Below are 14,676 nucleotides of genomic sequence, written 5' to 3' on the forward strand. Positions count from 1 at the left end.
ACAGATTCCGTTAAATACATCACAGTCATTCACTTGTCATCCGGCAAGTTTCTGTGCTTTTGTGTAAGTCAGATATAGGAGGATGAGCCAGTGTGAATAAATGGCTGTGGGGGAACACGTGATGGTTGAAATTAATTGTTTTCCCTTAAGAATAAGTTGTTTGTCTTAGAGCACAGTTGTCATTACAGCAAAGAATAGCCAGTGGGCAGATCTGTCTTTGGCAAAGCAAAGGGGCGACTGACTGAAACTTGTGCTCCAGGAAACCTCGTTCCAGAAGGCAGTAGATGAGCCTTCAGGCGTGAGGCGGAGGTGGTCCCTGGTTCACCCCACATGGACTGCTGTGGGAACTGCCAAAGGGAAGGGGTAACTCCTATTAGGCAAAAACAAAAAGACACCCACCCCCCAAACAAAACAAACAACAGCTTAGAGAGCCCCACTTTCTATACACAGAGAATCAGGCTGAAATTGAATTGTTGGCTGTCACATTGAGTTGGGTGCCTTGTCAGAGGGGTGCAGGACTGGCATACTGCCTGTACCTCTCGTCAGTAAGATGTAGACCCCACAGTCTCTGGCCGGCAGTCAGTGAAACAAGAGGCAAGTAAGACTTTTACACTGTGGAAAGGACAGGAACAAGTACTCAACACAGTTTGGATAGATTTCTTTAAAATTAGAATTACTAGTCTAGAATATTTCATTCATTTTACACAAGAACTACATTTTGTGGTTTGTTCTAAACTTAATACTTGTGACAACTCAGAGATATAAATGAAATTTTCATTTTGGGAAGTAATGCTTTTCATTTAAAATATTTTTTTAAAATATAACTTTCTGAAATTATTTTAGTGCTTGGAAAATAAATGGCAATTTAATTGTTGTGTTTGACCAAAACTCAGTGAAACAGATTCTTGGTTGTCAGTGGGGAGCAAATCATCTCTGGATCATCAGGTTAATGAAAGGCAGTGGAGTGTATTTTTGCCACCCAGTGGAAAGGACAACAAAAATTGCTATAAAAAATGAGAGATGTTGGGCCAGCCCCAGAGGCCTAGTGGTTAAGTTTGGCACACTCCACTTCAGCAGCCCAGGCCCGATTCCCAGGTGTGGGCCTACACCATTTGTCTGTCAATGGCCATGCTGTGGCAGTGGCTCACATACAAAAAGAGGAAGATTGGCAATGGATGTTAGCTCAGGATGAATCTTCCTCAGCAAAAAAAAAAAAAAAAAAAAAGAGAGAGAGAGAGAGAAGAGATATTTCTGTTGTTTTATTAAACAAAACCAAAATAAGTGACCTGGGTATTTTTCTTCAATAATAACGATGTAAACAATTTAAGAGGATTTTTACATTTTAAGTGCTGCATTGTGAGTGTGAAATTTTAAAAATAAAAACAGACTGTTTTAGGTGATCAAGCTGAAAATCTCAAAATTAAGCAGTTAATTCAGTCTTGACCTTTTTCTTTGTTTCTTTAGAGATAGGAAAGGAATGGTTTACCTTATTTTTCATCTAGTAAATGTTTCCAAATTTTGAGGATTAGTGTATGAATGAAGACAAAGGGAGAAACATCCCCTTTATACTTAAAGAGGAATGGCTATTGAACAGGAAATTTCCCAGGTGTTTCTGATGAACCCAGAAGCTTGAGCAATGTCTCTCAATCCACGGGTATTGTCAGGTGAGGTTTTCATTATCGGATCCGTAGAACCTGAGGCCTGTGGAAGTGAAGGTTCTTTGGAAGCTCATCCTAGAGTTACCGAGGGATGCATTCCGGGTGGTGGTAGAAGTACAGGACTGGAGGTTGGCGAGATGCTGGAGCTAGAAATGCAGTTTAGCAGCTGGTGGCAGTTGAGCGTCCAGGGTGGCAGGTGTGAGCCAGCGAGGCCTTGATATAGTTGGATGGTTGGAGCACAGCTGAGTTGTTAGGGGCAGGGGGGCAAGGCAGAGGAGCCAGGCAAGGGGAGAGAGCAAAGCCAAGACTTTGGAGGAGGGAATTCCAGCTCAGAGATGCCAGGCAGGGAGACCCAGGAAGCTGAGGGGTCCAGAAAGGCCGGTGGTCTTAGGTAGCAGGGAGAACTTGCTTTTGCAGGAAGCCAGTTTCAGGTCAGGGGTGTACAGGCTTATAAGCTGTGTGAGATGAGGGGTGTGGGTTGTGAGGAAACCCAGTTACACAGGAATCCAAAGTGTTTCAAAGGCTTTGGTGGAAAGAGGAGTTGATCGAGCCAAGCAGGTGAAGAATTACTTAAAAAGAGAAAAAACTGCCTGTTTTAGGAGACAAGCGAAGACGCCAAAGGGAGAGACCGAATATGCTCTGAGACTGAGGGGGAGACCAGCTAGGAAACGAGGGGTTTGGTGGGGAGTCCCTCCAAGTAGGAGGAGAATGTCTGCGCCTGGCATGTCCTTGGGCACCAGGCCTCCATGGGCCGTAGAGACCCAGCATGTGTGCAATTCCAGAAGGTTAGATGATGCTCCATTTGCGTATACAAAGAATCAGATTCTGGATTGCAAATTTAAGTACTGTTATGTGAAACTAGGAGCAGGAAGGGCTTTTGTATGGCATGTGGGTTGAGTAATTTTCTGAAACGGTAAAGAACCTTCTGTGTGTCAGGCTTTTCATTCCATATATTTAATTCTTGTAACAATGCTTCAAGAATACCATTGTCCCAATTTTATCAATGAGGAAACAGAGACCAGACGTTCCCTTGACTTGCCTGTGGTCACATGACGGGAAGGGGCTGAGCGGCCTCCAGATGCAGGACAGTGGCCTTTGTGGACTGGTCTCTGTCCCTGGAGCGGTGGAGAATGTGTTTGTCTGTCTGTTTTAGTGTGTGCCTTCAGTGGGTTGCACGGTACCCAACTATTAAGGACATTTACACCCTCGTTCATGGAAGGCAGTTCCCACGTAAAAATGATGGAGAACTGTCTGTGTACGTGTGTGCGCTTAAATTTCTTACTGTGGGTCATTTGCTATGATGCAATGGACGCTGTCATTTTTCACGCTGTCCACTGTGTTAGACAGTTTGTTTCTTATTTTAATAAAACACTGGCAGACTTGGTTTGATTGGTTTGGGCTGTGAGGCCAGTTGTTTTAGAGGGTGGTATTAGTGAGGCCAGGGTTGTGGGGTCCAACTGGCCTGGCCAGTAAGCCCGACCCCCTCAGGACCTCCACACACATCGCTGAGCTTGGCCACCGCCCTGAAATCTGTCACCAGGGGATGGTGGTAAAAGCATGCTTCCAGAAAACAGTTCAAAGTCCATGCCCCATGCCTGTGAGTTAGTAACACCATTTGTGTAGAAAGAATTCTTCATTCCTATGAAGATTTTCTGTCACTTAGGAATTTAAAATTAGGGGTCTGTGTGTGTGTGTGTGTCTCTGTCTCTCTCTCTCCTCTGTCTTTCCCCCTCTCTCTCCGACTCCATCTCCCCTCTCTTGGTCCCCCTCTCTGTGTCTCTGTCTCTCTCTTCTGCACAGGCGCTAGATGTAAGGAAGGGTCTGGATCCCTGAGGCTTCAACAGAAACTGGTTTGTCTTCCCTCAGCTCATTCCTAGGGGCCCCTGATGGGACGGAGGAGGCGGCGAGGGGCTTGTCCGCTGGAGGCCCGTGGGGAGGGGCAGCTGCCTGCAGATCCTCGGGAGCATGAAGCTCGATGGTAGTGATTTACCATTTACTCCCAGTTCTTAAAGTAGTTCTAAGTTTCGCCCCCCGAGGTCTTTGTTTTACCTTACACTTCCACATTAAGAAAGCCAGATCTCTTAAAATTTCGTTGCATTGAGGAGTTTTTCTGTTTCATCGTAAAAACCACCGGCAGTCGGGCCTGTTTGGTGGGCTGCCACCTCACACTGCCGCCCACGCAGCGCTTGGGCCGTCCCGGCGCATCCCACCCCTGAGTCTGAGATCTGCCGGGCGGCACATAAGGGTAGAGAGGGTCTGTCTTGGTCGCGGGCTGGTTTTAGGGACGCATTTTGGGAGAATGGGAATGTGAACAACTTAGAATTCTTTCTGCGGGGTATCGGGCTGGATGACCTTCCCGGAAGGCTTAATACAGTGTCGGGGCCGACTTGGTGAGACTGTCGCCCTGGAGGCCATTGTGGGAACGAATGCGCCCCTTAGACTCATTACCTTCCGGCTTGACAGCGACCCCTGGGAGCATTATCCCCATTTTACAGGAGGGCGTGTAGTTAGGACGCAGCAAAGCCTGGATCCAGACCCAGGTCTGTTATTTCCAAGCCTTAGGCCCTTCCCACTCCACACTCCCATAGCCCCTTGCTGTCTAAACCCACCCCCGAGGGTGTGTGTGTGTGATGCCTGGCGCAGCCCGTGCTGTGACGCTGGCACCTCTGTGCCATGGGAAGGGCCCGAGGTTCCTTGGAGCCCCCTGCACGCGGGTTGGTGGTGTTTGGGTGTACCGCTGCTGGAGAACAGCGCGGCCTTTCTTCTCCTTCTTGGACCAGCCTTTGTTTCCGTTCATGCATCATTCATGCTTCGTGGCAGTAGCTCCACATACTTGGTCACATAACCTCCCACTCAGCTTGCGTTGGACCTGCTGACTGCTCTTAGCATTTGAGGCATTTGGGGGCGTGCTGTGTGCAAGCAGCTGCCTTGGGGAGGATTCCGAGGTCCCCAGATGTGAGGCAGGATGACTCCCCCTGTATTCGCTCCGCTCCCACCCCTGGGCTGAGGCTCTGTTCCTCTCTGATACAGCAAACTGACTCGGGTTTATCAGCGTCTACCCACCTCCGCCCCCGAATCCTTCTTGGGCGTGTTGATCTCGGTGGAATTTTTCCTATTAGCTCTTTAGAAAAAATCTCATCAGTCAGGGGAGGGATCTGGGTGGGACCAACTGGAGAAGGCTGTGCTGCTGTGATAAAACGGACTAAGAATTTGCGAATTTGCGAATTTGCAGCAGGTGTGAGTTCTAAGCGCTGAGTTCCAGAACTCCTCCAATCCTCAGATTCCAAGGGGAGCAGATGGTTATTCAGTTGGAAGAAAAGCTGCCTATTAGAGAGCGAGCTCAGCCGGGAAAAGCTTATTTTCTTTTTAAACAAAGGACACAAGGCTGGGGAAAAAATGAGGGCTTACATCTTCCTGAGTCAATTCTACGTTCTCTACATTCAATTCAAAATGTGGGTTTTGTGTGTATAGCTTTGGGGGAGTGTTTTTTCCTTCAGCTTTTAGACAAGTGTCTTGGGGTCCATCGACTGTTAGGAGCCTGCTCCTTGGTGTTGAGGGAAACTCGAATGGAATCGAGCGAGCGGGAGCCGGCATGGAGGCGCCTGGGGTGTTTCCCTCGGGGGCTTCCATCCTTATCAGCCAGTGGGGGCTGTTTCTCCGTACCTCCCCAGAGTCTTCACACTTTCCTCTCCGGTTTCTTTGTTCTTCTGCTCTTTCCCCTTCCTAGGTTCCCAGTGGATAAGACGCTGTGTTTGTAGAGCCCTTCGGTGTTTCCAGAACACTTCCAATTTGTTATGTTATTCTCATCACAAGCTCAGCGGGGAAGATGAGATTGAGCAGAGATGGACGGGATCTTAGAAAAAGAACTTTATGCTTATGGGCCACGTTTTCTACCTTTCTTATCTTGGAGAAAAATGCATAGGATTCAAATAGAGGTTATGGCCTTAAGCAGAACAGTTTGCTTCTTGTAAAACCATGTTTTAGTCCCGTCAATTGATCTTCCTCTGCTGATCTGTTCTACCCAGGTTGGCACTTTGTAAATGAATTAAAATTTTGAAGTAGTGAGAAAAGGGGAGGTGGAGGGGGCAGGGGTCCCCTGAGGTAGTCCCTGGAGGTGGGCTGGTGTGGCCAATGTGTTCTGGAAAAGGAGAGAGAAAACTTGGCTTCTGGCCTGAGCTCTACCACCACTGAGCTGTGTGACTTCAGGCAAGTGACTCAGCCTCTCTGAGGCTGGTTTTCCTCATCTCTACATTACGGGTGAGGTAACATAGCTGACAGAACTTTTAAAAACCGCCCTGTCACACTCCCGTCAGGTACAGTAGCCAGCACTGTCTGATGAACCTTCTGGTCTCCTTGTGTAGAGTGTTCGCCTCAGGGGGTCTTATCTCTGAGGGCTTCGAATTTGAAGTTAATGCGTCCTGCCCGTTAGAAAGATCGAAGTGCTAAATAATGAAGTAAATAAATTGAGTGAACTAAGATTATAATGACGAAAATGAAATGACTGAAACTGAATTTTAGTGGGAAGGGGAGGGCAAAAGGAGCAATAAGGCACATGTGTATGGGGAAGGATGGTAATTTATCTCTAGGTGGTGGACATGATGTAGTCCACACAGAAATCGAAATATAATGATGTCCACGTGAAATTTATATAGTGCTGTAAACCAGTGTGACCGCAATTAAAAAAAAAAACTTTAAATCAATAAAATTCCTGAGTCACACTGAGAAAAATAAAATAAAATCAACTTTTAAACGCAAAGTTAAACTCTTAGAGACGCTTTGCAAGCAAAGCCAGCAGTACAGTTTCTTTTGGGAATGCACATAAGTGATCATGATTGATTTAAAGTAGATGTTCCAGGGGCTGGCCAGTGGCGGAGGGGTTAATCTCGGAGCTCTTGTGGCCCGGGGTTCGCAGGTTCGGATCTGGGGCGTGGACATGGCACTGCTCATCAGGCCACGCTGTGGTGGCATCCCACATACAAAATAGAGGAAGATGGGCACAGATGTTAGCTCAGGGCCAATCTTCCTCACCAATAAAGGAAGGGAGGAAGGAAGGAAATGTTCTGGGTGCCCTGGGCATTGACGGCTGGTTCTGCAGATGTCTGAGAGCCTGGTAGGCAAGTCAGTAAAGAGAGGTCAGCGAGGTTCCAGGTTGCTGTGAGTGGTGCCTGACTCTGCTGATCCCTAGTCCACTTTTCATGAAACTACTAATATGCTGCTTTAATTCTCTACTTTTAGAAAAAACCCTGTTCCTCAAGTTAGTCATATTAAGATGTCACTAATGTTTACTGAATAATGCAGTGGGTGCTGCATAGGACGGTGACAGCATTTTGCATGCTGCTTTTTAAAACCCGAAACTGACAGACTATGCCAGCGTTCAGATTACTTCCAGACTGTCACCCAGACGTTCTGATTTGTCGTTGGTTGCATGACTCTTTCACTACTCGGAATTAACTGCTTCTGTGCTTGATGAAGCAGTTTTCTGGACTTAAAAATAACACTTGATAAAATGCTGGGAGTGTGACTTCTCCTTAGGAAGAGTGGTTTCTCGGTAGGATCAAGAGAGTAAAACAGTAGTTTTCAGCGTGACAGCAGTTCACACTGGAGGGAAAGGAATGAAACGATTAAAACGAAACTCACCAATAAGTTTTCTTCTTTCCTTCCTGTTTTCAAGTGGTGATGGATGCTGAAAAAAAGTGGGAAGCGTTCAAACCAGCCAAATTCCTGGTTTGAAAGTGCTGGAGAAGCAAACTTTTCTGGGTGTGTCAGGACCCAGCTGTGCTTTTTATTTTTTTTCCACCTAAGAACATATTAGACTATGAAATAGGCCTAAAAATTATTCTCTGCAGTGTCAGCCTTTTAAGAGAGTGCATATTACTATGCATTTGGTTGAAAGAAATTTGAGTAAGAGACAGGTTAGGTGAAGCTTTCTCAAACTCGTCATTTCGGTGAAAGGGAATTTGCTCTGAGACTTCTCAACTTTTTCCTAACTTTTCCCATCTTTAGACACATTTGTGATTGTACGGGGTCTGCCGAATGAGTGGGATGAACTTGGTTATCCTTTACGGAGATTTGCTCCCAATCCATTGTAAAACCAAGCACTGGAGAGTTCCCTCTTGCTTCAAGTTGTTTCCCTACATCTGTTCAACAAGGATGCTGTTAAAGATCGTGGGACGAGGACATAAATTTTTTTCTAAACCGTAGTGGTGAAAATGCCACTTGTTTTTCTGCTAACTGAAGCTTTTCCATGTATCTTGAAAGCAGAGCATGAAAGCTGTGGTGCTGGTTGCGACAGAACTCGGGGTGGGGGTGAATTGCACAATCGGGCCCTTCACGGGAGATCCTTTCACCATGAAAGCCTTGCTCTGGCTCGTGTCAGTTTCAACCCAAGTCACTCTCACATGCTGTGGAATGAAGGACTTGGGCAGGGAGGCATAGTCGAGCCTTTCGGAAGATTTGGAACATTCCAGAATCTCGAGTCTGGCCAGCTGTCCTGATAGTGTTCAGGCCTGGTTTATGTGTCAGGTGGTCTATGCTGGAGAATGTTCGGCTGCTTACAGCTGGGGCAGCAACTTTCGAGGACAACAGTGCAAGGTCAGGGCTCCGGCTTGGTGGTGATAAACACTGCACCTTTCTCCCATCCCAACACGTTGCGTCATTTTCTGGCCACTCTCAAGATATTTGGGAGTCATTCTGTTGCATCATTGCAAAAAAAAAAAAAAAAAAAAACTAGCAGGATGGAACCCAGATTCCCTGTTCACTGACAGTGCCGCCGGGGGGCAGGGGGGGAGCGGGGAGCAGAAAGACCAGTTATGGCTATTCCTGAATGAAGTCGCAAGGTACCCTCTAAACACTCCTGGTCGGAATGTCACTGGAAAATAATGATCCCAGTGAGTAGTCACTCTTTGTTATATTTTCAAGATGCTAATTTATGTCCTTGACATTTTGTTCACACAAAATGGTAATTTGAAGGTGATTATGAAAAAGAAAATTCTGTTTTGACTATCTTCCTTAACATTGATTGATACGTTTAAAAGTAAAAAAAATAAATTTTAGGCTTGAGTTCCAATGTGTAAAACAACCGGTTGTGTGTCTGAAGAGTCATCTGATACATTAAACAAACAAACAACTTTAGTTAAATCCTCATTTTGAAACTCTGAAAAAGACTTAGCGATGCTGGTTTGGTTTCTCCTTCACTGAGATATATTATTGGATGGTCAAGACAAGGCTGTCTAGCACTTTGCCTTCAGAGTCCTGAAGACATTTTAAAATACCCTAACGTGGAAGTATATATATGTATGTAAAACAGCTTTATTGGGGTATAATTTACATAAATTGTATATTTTTAAACTTGTGTAATTTAATGTTTTGACGTGTGTATGGGCCAGTAAAACGAATATCACAAGCAAGATATTGAACACATCCATCACCCCAAAAGTTTCCACATACCCCTTTCTAACCTGCCCTCCAGTTTCTCCCCACACCGCTCCTCTCCAGGCAACCACTGATCTGCTTTCTATTACCATAGAAGAGTTCGCATTTTCTAGAGTTTTGTGTAAATAGAGTCATATAGTATGCACGCTTATTAGGCTTTTCTCATTCAGCATGATTATTTTGAGGTGTCTCCGTGGTGTACTAGGTATCAATAGTTGATTACTTTTTATAGTTGAGCAGCGTTCCTTTGTATGTGTGTGCCACCATTTGTATATAGTTGTTTTGTAGCTGAGGACTTGTGGAAAAATACAGTGTGTGCAAAATCATTTATATTGATAGGTTACTTCTCTGATTTTTCTGAAGACCCATTGAGGATGGTGAATACATAGCAGATGTAGAACACTAGATAAAACCATAATGGAGTAAAAAAACCTATTTCTCATTTATAGTCACGGAAAATGTTGGCTTAAGGCTGCATAATTAGCATAGGCCATTTTGAATTGGCAGAAAGCTCAATAGGGTTAAAGGAGACTTATTATTTGAAGACTGTCGGTTTCTCAGTTTCATTAAATAAATATGTTTGTGTAAAGCCTACGTCTGGCCCAGGACTAGGCCCCAGGGGACACAGCCAGGAACCTGAACTCCCTCTTGCCCTCCAGAGGTTCATGTTCAGGTGAAATGAGACGTAAACAGAAATAATTACAAAATAAAAGGTAGGAATGAGAGCTGCAATGAGAGAAGCACAAATAGCGGCGGATGTTCAGAGGTGGAAGAAATTATTTCCAGCCAGGAGGAATCTGAGAACTTGTTTGCGGGTGGTGGTATTTTAGCAGGGCTTTGAAGGAAGGTTCTGGTTGAGTATACGCAGCTGTGAGAGGACACCAGCATAAGGCAGGAAAGAACCTGAGCAAGGGCCTGGGGTGAGAAGCGGAGGGACATCTGTGGGGAAGAGTCAGTCAAGGTGTCGGCAGGGCCGGTTCCTCCTGAGGGCCGTGAGCGAGGATTTGCTGCAGGCCTGTCCCCTTGCCTCATAGCTGGTCATCTCCCCCATGTGTCTCTTCACGTCGTCTTCCCTCTGTGTGTGTCTCTGTCCAGATTTCTTTTTTTTTTTTTTTTTAAAGATTTTATTTTTTCCTTTTTCTCCCCAAAGCCCCCCCGGTACATAGTTGTGTATTCTTCGTTGTGGGTTCCTCTAGTTGTGGCATGTGGGATGCTGCCTCAGCGTGGTCTGACGAGCAGTGCCATGTCCGCGCCCAGGATTCGAACCGACGAAACACTGGGCCGCCTGCAGCAGAGCGCGCGAACTTAACCACTCGGCCACGGGGCCAGCCCCTCTTTCCAGATTTCTGCATAAGGACACCAGTCATACTGGGTTAAGGCCCATCCGAATGACCTCCTTTTAACTTGATTACCTCTGTAAAGATCCCTTCTCCGAATAAGGTCGCTTTACTGGGAGTGAGAAGACCAAGATATCTTTTTTGGGGCAACCCAATTCAACCTGTAACAACCAGGGTTGGGAGTTTGGGCGTTATCGTTTAGGCAGAGGGGAGTCATGGGACGTTTTCCATCAGGGACATCATCAGAGCTGTGCTTCCAAATGTTGATCCGGCAACGTGTGCAAACTGGATTTGAGAGGGGAGAGAACGGGGCGGGGGTGAGGGGCGGCGGGAGGGGCCTGTTGGGTTCTTGCCAGACCTGAGGCAGAGGTGATGGAGAAGCAGACGCGGCCGTGGAGAGGATGAGAGGCCTCAACCCAGTTCGAATGGCCAGGTGATAGCTCATTTTGCTTAATGCATGGTAATACTGCATAGGTTTGAGGATATGTGAAGAGCTGTCACTGAGCAATCTGTGTCATCCGTTGTCCCAGGCATTGATAAAAAGTGTGTTGTGAAGGAAGGCAAATTAGTTCATGGATTGTCATTTGGAGGTTATGGCAGGATTGCCCTTATCCATAGGACAATCAGGACCTCATTATTTGTCACCTTTGATGATCAGGAGCCAACTATAATCCTTCACATGAGCAACTGAGTCCATTATTATAGAAGGAACCCATATTTTGTATCTTACTGCATATTTTTGCCTTATAGTAAATATATATATACACACACACTGTTTACAAATTTCAATTACATAAAGCTTTATAGTTTCACAGTTTTTATTCTTCTGTTGTCTAATTTTGTTCTTCCAATATCTGGGAGGTAGAAGAGGGGCAAATGTTATAAATCCCAATTTATATTTGAGGTATCTGAGGATTAGAGAAGTTTTTGGGTCTTGTCTAACTGGTCTTTGGCTGAGTTGGGACTAGAACAGCGACTGTTGTTATGGAAAATAGAATTAGACATTATTCTCCGTATGGTCTCCATAGAAGTATGACTGTTCCATTTTGGATACTGGTGGCTCAAGGAAAGCCATAGTGTGGTGCCTGGGTAGCATCTAGTAGGTGCCAAAAGGGTGTTTGCCGAATGAATGGATGAAAGAGAGAGCATGTGGGTTGTTTTTTTATTTTTCTATTTAGACTACTTATTTTTACAACAGTTTAAGGTTCACGCAAAATTGAGGGAAGATGCAGAGATTTACTACCTACCGTCTTCCCCTACACACGCACAGACTCCCCCGTTATCAACACCCTCAGCCACAGTGGTCCATTTGTTACAACTGATGAACCTACATTGACACATCGTAATCGCCCCAAGTCCATAGTTTACATTAGGGTTTATTCTTGGGAGGGCATGTGTTTTTAGCTTGTCTTCCCTCCCATTGTTAAGAGTCGTATGTGCTGAGTCTGATTTTCAGTTTTTAGTCATGGAGACCATAAGTTTGAACAACTGTCCATGGCTTGTGCTTTAAAAATGAAATTATGATGTATATACATAATTTTTGAAAATAGTTGTTAATACTGAATGAAAATGCTATGGCTTGCAGCTAAAATGAAGATTTGAGATATGGTAGATTCCAGTTAAATCAACCAAAGTAATGACATAAATTGTAATTTAGATTCCTGAACTGACTATCTCAGCGTAACCTTTAAAGTTTTTGCCGAGATGTAAGTGTATGTTGGCTCTCTTTGTGATGTACGTGAGGGTTCATGTTACACAACTAAGAAGAAGGATTTGGTGTTATTGGGAGGGTACAATGACCAAAGACAGAACTGCATTTTGAGAAAGTTAATACTAAAAACATAGGGAATTTTTCTAAAAACATAGGGGATTATTCTAAAGATTAATTTTGTGCCTTCTTTGAAAATACTATACTTGCTTTATATTTTCTTTACAAAAATTGAAGCCAATTTTAGTGAAGTCTTGGGTAGTGGGCCAGCTCAGGACCCTGCTTATGAGGAGGGTGAGAACCTTTACTTAAACCACAGATTTAATTGTTTTATTTAAATGAAACAACAAAATAATGCAATCTATGTAACTTTTCTTAAAAAATAAACGTGATTCTAAAGAAATGGAAAGCAAGCCACACATATATATATTTTAAAGCTACTTTTTTTGTTGATGTCAATAGTTTATAACATTGTGAAATTTCAGTGGTACATTATTATTTGTCAGTCGTCATATATATGCGCCCCTTCACCCCTTGTGCCCACCTCCTGACCCCCTTCCTCTCTAGTAACCACTAATCTGTTATCTTTGTCCGGGTGTTTGTTTATCTTCCCCATATGAGTGAAATCATATGGTGTTTGTCTTTCGCTTTCTGGCTTATTTCGCTTAACATCATACCTGCAAGGTCCATCCATGTTATTGCAAAAGGGACAATTTTGTCATTTTTATGGCTGAGTAGTGATCTCTTGTGTATATATATTTATATACATACATATCTCACATCTTCTTTATCCGTTCGTCACTTGATGGGCACTTGGGGTTGCTTCCACATCTTAAGCTGCATATATTTTCAACGTGTTAACAGATGTTGGTTGGACCCTTCTTCACCTCAAAGTCAATATGTTAGTCTCACTCCCCTCTGTTAAATGACAAAAATTGTACACTTTCGTAATGAGTTTGTCCTTTATCCAAGGAGATACAGTCCATGGATGGGGGAGTACGGTGGAGCGAGCAGTGGAGCACTCTTCCCGAGGGATTGTGGGCAAGAGCAAGTTCCGTAGAGCACTAGAAGAGGCAACATGGAAACAGGGCGGGAGTGGCTGGGGTTGCATATCTGACCTTATTTAGAAAGCCCAAGGAGCAGGTGAATGAGTGTAGAGCCCAGAGCTGGCTTGGCATTTGGGGATTGGCTGACCGGACAGGCTGCGTTTCTGGTCAAGTGGAGCGATTATAGGAACATGAAAGTTTGGTTTGCTGAGGTGGCACCCCAGCTAGGAGCAGCCTCATCTTGGGCCTAGAAATGTATTTCAACACCTCTGAATTTACAGGAACTGTGGATGCCCAAGAGCTTCCCTCTAGCCTGGGACAATTCCCAAGTCATACTGTCCCACAGCCCTTGCGTGCTGGGTTCCTTGCTGTCTCGCTCAGAACCACGTAGGGTTGGCTGAGCTATGGAACACCATGGCCTCAAGTTTCCTAAGGAAAACCCAGTCCCGTAAGCCTGCATGAGCATGGAGGACTTCACTGAAGACTGTGGGTAGCAGCACAAATGGCTTCAAGGACGTCAGAGGTATCACCACCCTTGAATCCAGTGGCCACTCCAAGTCTTCTTGGAGAAAAGTCCCTCCTCATTTCTTCCTCCTCCATGGCCTCTGCTCCATCACCACCTCCCATGTAAAAGCAAATATGCAAAATTTTTCTTTTTATCTTACTGAGCAGCCCCCACTCCCTTGTCCATACCTTGAGGCCTGGAGGTGGGGTGGGTTGTGGCAGCTTCTTTGGGAGAAAAGCTGTGTTCCTTCTAAGCAGAGCACAGTGGAATGCAAATGTCTCTGCCTCATCGTGTTCAGTGTGGGTTTAAAAAACAGAGTAATCCTGGGTTAGTCTGGACAATGTGAGAAATATGGAACTACGTTATAACATCTTGGTCCTTTTCCCCCCAGTGTGGTTATACATTAGAAAACAAACACAAGTATTCCTGTGCTTTCAATTCTCAGATTTTTTTTTTTTTTTTTTTTTGCTAAGGAAGACTGGCCTCTTTTTGCTTGAGGAAGATTGTCACTGAGCTAAGATCTGTGCCAGTCTTCCTCTGCTTTATATGTAGGTTGCCTGCTGCAGCATGGCTTGATGAGCAGTGTGTAGGTCCGCACCTGGGATCTGAATCTGCAAACCCCAGGCCACCAAAGCAGAGCACACGAACTTAACCACTACGCCACCAGGCCGGCCTCCCTCAGATTATTTTTTTAACTGAAAGTGAATTGGTCCAAAGGGAGAAAATGTTGTTTTTATATCTGCAGAGAAACTCCTACTGTTTCAGGGTTTTCTAAGCTTTTAAGTGACTTCCACCAACTTACAGGCACAGCTGTTTAAAAGCTTGCCACCATCCATGGTCTTTGCCCAAAAGTCGAAAATTGATTAAGATGGGACGTCATAGCCAGTTCCCTGTGAGTCTTTGGAAAAGCTGTGCTGAGAATGCTGGACGGGCAGCTGCAGCGTGAGGAGGGGCTGGAGCCTGTGGAATTGAGGAAGAGGAGAAAGCCCGG

The 14,676-nt window shown here is 45.0% G+C and overlaps 1 protein-coding gene across 2 annotated transcripts in view; it reads left to right on the plus strand.

Annotated features, from left to right (window-relative positions):
* Positions 1–14,676, plus strand: part of EMILIN2 (elastin microfibril interfacer 2) — a 51,290-nt gene that overhangs the window by 1,703 nt on the left and 34,911 nt on the right. The window lies entirely within an intron of this gene.

Source organism: Equus caballus, chromosome 8, assembly GCF_041296265.1.
Source record: "Equus caballus isolate H_3958 breed thoroughbred chromosome 8, TB-T2T, whole genome shotgun sequence".
Lineage (NCBI taxonomy): Eukaryota > Metazoa > Chordata > Mammalia > Perissodactyla > Equidae > Equus > Equus caballus.